General features: G+C 38.7%; 1 non-coding gene across 1 annotated transcript; it reads left to right on the top strand.

Moving 5' to 3' along the window:
* The first annotated feature begins 5,496 nt into the window (after positions 1-5,496).
* Trnah-gug lies at positions 5,497-5,568 on the top strand. Its single transcript has one exon. It is a non-coding gene; the product is annotated as a tRNA-His (tRNA).
* Positions 5,569-6,442: the final 874 nt, after the last annotated feature.

Genomic DNA, 6,442 nt, shown 5'->3' with positions numbered 1-6,442 from the left:
ACAATCGTTTAGAATCAGACATCACAACAACAAATAAAAAACGTGACATTTTTTTTATTCATAAATTTAAAAATATTAATTAAAAAATAAACATTTATAAACCTAGGGGCCGCAAATTAAATCCTAGGGGCCGCATGCGGCCCCAGGGGCCGCACTTGAGAATCACTGGGCTTGACCGTGGAGACGGTAAACGCCCAGATGGAGTCACCATTTTCCCCGTGGAGTAATGGGAAATGCCTCGCGTGGGACTCCACGTGCACAGACACCTTCTCAAAGACCAATATAGTTGACTCCGCGATCAGTCCAGGCTCAGCCGCTGAGAAGGCTGAGGCACATAAAGTTCAGAAATATTCCACCTGTTGGACAACTTCATCTTCTCCCCAATATCCGTAGAAAAACCTCCGGGGTCATGAGCCAAAATCGTTCGAACTCGTCGGGAAAATCGGGGATCTGATCTCGAGAAGACGGAGAGCCTCGGAGAAGCAATGGTTGTTCCAAGAATATCTTGCGATCCTGAGGGGCAACGTCTTCTCTCGATCATTGTAGCTTTGAGATTGTATAATTATTTTCGGGTGTCTTTGTACAATATCATTATTAGATAATTTAATAAATTTTTTAGTCTTTATATATATTATTTAAAGACGGTTCTATGAATAAACTTCGATCATTCAGTTCTGATTTAAATATAAACCTATGAATTATTTTATTATGAAGAAACAAATAGAGGAGGGGGACAACATACTGCCGTTTAAATTACTTGAAGAAATATGGAGAAGAGAATTAAAAAACAGATTATTCAAAATTAAGTTATTTTTACAATTTTTTTATTCTTGATTTGCTAATTTTAATTTCTTCCCCGTTCTTCTAAATCTTTAATTTTAGCGCATAAACCTAACCCTAGATTTTCCGACTCAATTTTTAGTATCCTAACCATCAGACAAGAAACGGAACGTTTAATGATAAGACAATAATAATAATTAAAATAAATAAATATGTTTTTAATTAATTCCGTAAGATTTTCGGTTAAATCAAAAAATCATAAGTTTAACAAATGATTAAAGATGATTAATGTAGATCATCACCCCGGACGATATAAACTGCCCGGACGATATAAGACACGACAGTTATTGTAATGAACGATGCCGTTTGTCCAAGATTTGCGTATTTAGCAATTTTTCTTTGTTTTTAATATTATTATTGGCAACTGCCGTAGAAACATTAGTTTTACGTTTCCACACGTCCGCCACTTGAAACGATTTTCTCTCGACAATCCTTTTCCATTTTCCTTTATTGAATGCCAAACTCATTGCATCCAGATCATTCCCACTTTAGGCGTCCGGTTGATTGATTTAAGATCCGAATCCCGCACCTCCAGTTCTGCAATACGCGGGCGTCCCTGATATTTTCTTCCACTTGCACCACAGTCTCTAGACATTAAGTCCAAACGCTGAAAATAGAGCGGTGACAAAAAATCGAAAACATTAAGAATCTAATCACATTGCAGAAGCCATCTTTATAATAAATTCAAGAAAGTATCAAGTTGCTGTAACCCCAGCTGTTTTAATGCAACGGCAAATGATTTGTTCAAAATGCCATTTCAAAAAAACAAGAATCCGCAACTATAAATCTGCACTCATCTTAAAACACCCAGGTCAGCATTTATCCGTTTAGTAGTTCATAATTCTTGTGTAGTTTAGAGTATGTGTTATCGCATTGTTGTGCTGTCATTTTATTCTGTCCAAAAAATCGTTTTCTTTCTCTTTCAACTATCTTTTCTATCCATTATTCGTCCCGATCTTATTCTGTTGCTGGCTGTCACTCATCCTCCTTTCAATCCCGTTTGCCTCTGCATAATTTCAACGTAGTTACCAAAAGAAAGAGTGGCCGATCTTGCTCATCCTGTTTTTTTTTATTTTTCCTGTGTTTCCCGCATTCCGAAAGTATTGCATTATAGGTCTGCCACACCTGTCTTTCTGGTCCTTATTTTCATCCTCAATTCCTGGTGTCTCCCACTCTCCAGATTCCTTCCCTTTTTCTGATTCTATCTCTGGGACGCACTATATCTCCTTCGTTCGCTAATCAATCACACTTCTCCGCCGTCTCAGGCAAATCCCGCCTAGAATCCCTAAAGCTGCTTATAATCTTAGCAGGTTTCTTTTTTGGTCCACTGGATTAATGATGCTCCTGGCGTTAGATGGACAATCTGATTGGCTTAAGTTGGTTCAAGTTTACTTCTTACTGGAGGCCTATCTTGCTAAAAAGCCTTTCTCCGGCATAACCTCAATAATGCACCTGCCCGCGAATGATGGACGACTATCTTTACAGAAAAGTAAATAGCAAAAGTCATGGATGGCGATGTTCGTGGTGTCGGCTTGTCGTTTTGACAAGGTTTCTTTTATCGTCGACATCAACCGTTTTGGAATTCGCTTAGAGAAAAACATTCTTATCAGCCCATGACTTCACAGCTCAGCCGTGTTCTCTTATCTCACTGTCAATCCCTGAGTGATCTCGAAAGCTTTCGTCGTGTCACCGCTGAAGCTGGACGGAGATATTACGGTCAAATACCAACCTGTGAAACCATTTTAATCTCCGTTCTTTACCTAATTTTGCACGGGAAATTTTTTTTCTGCCAATTTACGGCCCTTAGGAAAAAGGATCCGGGCACGTATCAAGGCAGGCTAAAATCACAAGTTTCTCAAGTACTGTCATCTTCCAAACTTGTTTTTTACTCCACGCCGTTTTGGATTCTTTTGGCATTTTCGGCCCCAAGACGGTTCGCTTCTTTTCGCTTGCTCGGTCGACGGATATGATGGATGAGACGCGACTCGAGAGAGTCCTAGCTTTGGGAACGATCGCTATGATCCGAAAAAATGGTTTTGCTATTCGCGAGGCTGGTCCAGGGTGTCGTGAAGCTTTTACTAGTTAACTTCTTGTTTTATTATCCCACAACCCAAAAAAAATTGCAATAATTTCATAGTGTGTTGTGTCACTAGAAATGGACAATTCACAAATTCTAGTTCAGCAACGCCATAATCGAGACTAAAAGCTTCTCTGTTGATTAGAATAAGAAAGAACAGAGTCTATAAACGTCCTCAATGAAAAGATTGATTCAATAACTCGCTCTTGGATTATCATTTTTATTAAATCATAAAATCAATTCACTAAACGCGGTTATGTATAATTTATTGGAGAAATCTAATTCGACATATCTAATTCTTCGCTATAGCTATTGAAGGGGAACAATGGTCCACAAAACAAGGCATTTTACTACTGTCTTTTTCGAATAGGAATTTGTTTTTTGTATTGACCCGATCATTATGCGTAACATTGCAAAAAGCAAGCAGCCTGTGGAAAATCTATCCACGCGGTGTGGTAGGATGCTAAACAGTGATTCTCCAAAGACATAATAAAGTGATTTAGTTTATCTATTTTCACTTATGGCGAATGAATGGAATTAGACGAAGCAGAAATTGTTAGGACATTCGGTTGTGTCCATATTGTCGACACAAAATGTCGAAATCAAAGTAGGCATTACCTCACAAGATCGTTTAAAGCGAGCTGAAATAGAGAAATTTCACGACCTGCTTTGCAAATGAACTGTTGATTCTCTATGAAGCAAAATTAAAGATATTTTTAATTAAACATGGGATGGAGTTGTTTTCAAAGTTCTTTAAAAGTCATATGGATAAGTTATCCATTAAAGAAGGACTAGGACAAGCATCCAGTCCCATGGTGTTTAAATATAAGTTCACCACCGTTTCCCAAGCTTCCTTGCTGAAGTGAGAAGCGTAGTGACTGATTGTTTAGGACTCGTTGATAGTCGATTTATCGAAGCCAACTTTCGAGATTGTGGAGGTATTGGACATCCCTCTAACAAAAGTATGGGCATCCCTAAGAAGATTCACAACCCGGAGAGATTAAATCGGGCGAGGATAATGCGGCTCCCTTCACCACAAATTGGATAAAGTTCTACGCTGGGATCACAACATCCTCCACAGGAAATATGAGGACCATGCTTAAGTCGTTGAAACCTCGAAGATGTCGGACATGATATCCTCACCCAAGAGAGGTGTCATTATTCATCCTCAAATAGGTTAAGTCTCACTTCAGAAAATTTAAGAAGCCTGGCTCTGTGGACCTGATGGATTCCCCGATTCAGGTGAAAAACCACAACCCGGCGTCCTACAGGCCAATATCTCTCCTCTGTGTCCTATCCAATGTGTTCTGGAAAAACTTATCCTCACCCACATCAAACAATATCTCGCGGATTTGGATTTCAACATAGATTAAATGTGGTAAATCAACCACTTCGCACCTTGTCACTTTGACGAACTTCACCTCAGGTGGCCTATCTGCTCAAAACCGTATAACCAAAAACGGTTATATGCTCAGTGGATATCCATAAGTTTTGAACTCCATTCCCAGGAAAATTTTGACCAGGGAAATATACTTAGTGAAATTCACCCAAACTGAAAAAGTGGCTAGCTAACTTCCTTACGGCCGAAGAGGCAGGATCCAACAAACAATACAAGATCGCTGTCACGATATTTTCCAACGGAGTCCCTCAAGGCTCACCCCTTTCACAGCTCTTTTAACTTATTCTTATCGGATCTCCCGCTACCAACGACAAAGATTCAATCGTATTATCATACGCTGACGACATTGTAATTGCTACCCGGAGCCGTGAGGTGAACACGGCAAGTACAAACTGCAGAACTACCTCCACACATCTCGAAAGTTGGCTCTCGTTAAATCGACTATCAACGAGTCCTGAAAAATCGGTCACTACGCTTATGACTTCAGCAAGGAGCTTGGGAAAATGGTGGGTTAACTTATACTTAAACAACATGGAAATCCTTTTAAAAAATCCCAGAAAATCCTCGGCGTGACTTACGATAGTCTTTCTCCCAACAAGTTGAAATATCTACTTGCTGCATGAAGAAATTGAACATTTAAAAGTGTTCCTCCGAAATGCAACAATGGATCAGCTTCCCCAGACGCGACGAACGCGAATTAACTACCGGCAATACTCAAAAACCCTCCATTAGTTTAGCTTGTGGGGCGGGGAGGGTTTGTCAGTAAAACAAACCGTGAAAAATCGAAAAAAACTCAAGAAAGATTTCGGAAAGCACTTCAAGGACCGAATGAACATCTATCCATCGCCTCATTCAATAAAATATTGGGAAGGAACCATGGGCCTACAGGCCCTAAAACTCCACCACTGCGCCCTCATAGAAATTGTGTCGGGACTAGGGAGCAGCATCGGGCATGAGCTGAATTGAGAAACTGTCTCCCCTAAGAACTGCTGGATTCTTAATTAGTCCATACATTTGCATAAAATTAATTCGACAATTAAAAAGTTTCAGTAATGTATCACTTCCATTATTTACAAGATTGCAATTACTCAGCAAATTGTCGGTACTCTGACTTGAAATGATCTAAACAAAGTACTTTCAATTTTTGATTTTTATTATCGACGAAGGCATTAATTAAAAGGCCTACGTAGTTTAGCGGTTAGAATTCCTCGTTGTGGCCGAGGGGATCCGGGTTCGACTCCCGGCGTAGGCATTTTTTATTTGTTTGTATCAAAATTATTTGTATCAAAATTATATTTACATTTAAAGACCAAGTGAGCTTGGCAGACAATGGAATAATACCTAGTTTTTTAGGAAAAATTAAATGCTAGCTAGGTAAGGTGGCTAAAAGAGTATTCAATAGCCTATCGATCAGTTCAGCTACGCCGCAAATTATGATATATCTATCAGCTTTTATCTTGTAAACTTGATCTCTGGAAGAGACTCATAAAAACATTCATTTCTTCCTTAGTTATTCGTCGCATTTATCTTGGACAATTTCAGATTTGCATGCCCATATCTTCATCACTCTTAATTCATCAACTGCAAGGGGCTAAGGGAAGTTTGTGTCCAATTTGCCATATACAGGAAGCTCCATCTGCAAGATTCAACTGTTCTCATTCTCAAGTTTCACGGATTTTTAAAAATAGAGGAGATTTTATGAAATTAAATTTTGAAAGTAACTGAAACCTCTTTTAAGAAAATTAAAAACAAGAGGTTGAAAAGAGTTCTGCAATTCGTACACACCGTCCATTAATTTGATACTTCTGTCAATTCATGATAGAAAATAATTTTTTCTAATAATGCTTTCTTGATTTTTTTCGCCACTCAGCAGAGTAACCTTTTTAAGAGGATTGCCATCACGTCAATCATCAAAACAACAAATCTCGCTAAAATTTCCGTATATTCTAGTAAACCTACGATTACTAATTTCCTCTTGATATTGCTGCTTATGGAATTCTAGACGCAAATCACTACTTCAGACCTCCTTAAGTTACCGTTCATTGATTGTCCATGATTCACAAATCTACAACCACTAAAACTAATAGCAATAGGACAACATGCCATGAACAATCTTTTAAATCATT

The sequence above is a fragment of the Octopus sinensis genome, unplaced genomic scaffold (assembly GCF_006345805.1).
Source record: "Octopus sinensis unplaced genomic scaffold, ASM634580v1 Contig15597, whole genome shotgun sequence".
Taxonomy (NCBI): Eukaryota; Metazoa; Mollusca; class Cephalopoda; order Octopoda; family Octopodidae; genus Octopus; species Octopus sinensis.
Note: the sequence above shows the minus strand (reverse complement) of the source record. Positions and strands in the feature narration are given on the sequence as shown.